Raw genomic sequence first — 918 nt, 5'->3', positions numbered from 1 at the left:
TGCGTTCACGTGTCACCTCTGACACGCGTGTCATAGGTTTGCCATCACTGGTATAGGTATTAGCCAAAGCCAAGAGCAAGACTGAATGAAATTACCTGGGGGACAATATAGCAGAAAACAAGAGAAATCAGTATTGATATTCTTGAAACCACACAGTTAATGACTGCAAAGGTTTTGGATCTGAAAATGAGTCCACAAAGAAGCAGCCAATGATGAAGATGGAAATCCAGGAAAATGATTAAGTCATTCAGAGCCTACCTCTTGGGGAGAATAGATAGTTGTTGGTAGAGTCAGAGGCCAAAATACATAGAAACAGAAATAAATAATCTCTCTGATTGGAAAACCATGCATAAGCACAAGCTACAAAATGGAGGGGAGGACAGAGAAGCTTTTGTTAGAAATGACTGGAACAAAGACAGAGACAAAGTCACCCAAAGAGCAGGATGACATATGTTTGCTGCTGTGGGGTCAATAGCATTATATGCTCAGGAGGGATATAATGTATTTTAAACAAAATCCTATTTCTTGAACAGATTGCAGTCTCAAAGCACTTGGACACATATTAGTGGAAATCATTTCTGGTCCTTACTTTCCTATGTAACCTTATAGTAAACTAGATGCCTGGTGCACAAAATTCATGCACAGGTAGGGTCCCTAGGCCTGGTTAGTGATGAGGGCCAATCTGTGGAGTGACCAGTGAGGCAATTGCTCCCCCCCACACCCCACCCACTGCTGGTACCCTCCTTGGCTGGTCTGGGGCCTGCAGGCTGGGGGCAGCTCCTGCGTTGAGCATCTGTCCCCTGGTGGTCAGTGCACATCATAGCAACCAGTCGTTCCATGGTTTAGTCAATTTGCATATTAGGCTTTCATTATATAGCATATCACTCAACTGAATTTAATTAAAAAATAAGCCCTAAT

This window comes from Myotis davidii, unplaced genomic scaffold, assembly GCF_000327345.1.
Source record: "Myotis davidii unplaced genomic scaffold, ASM32734v1 scaffold1012, whole genome shotgun sequence".
Classification (NCBI taxonomy): domain Eukaryota; kingdom Metazoa; phylum Chordata; class Mammalia; order Chiroptera; family Vespertilionidae; genus Myotis; species Myotis davidii.
This window is presented reverse-complemented; position numbering follows the sequence as displayed.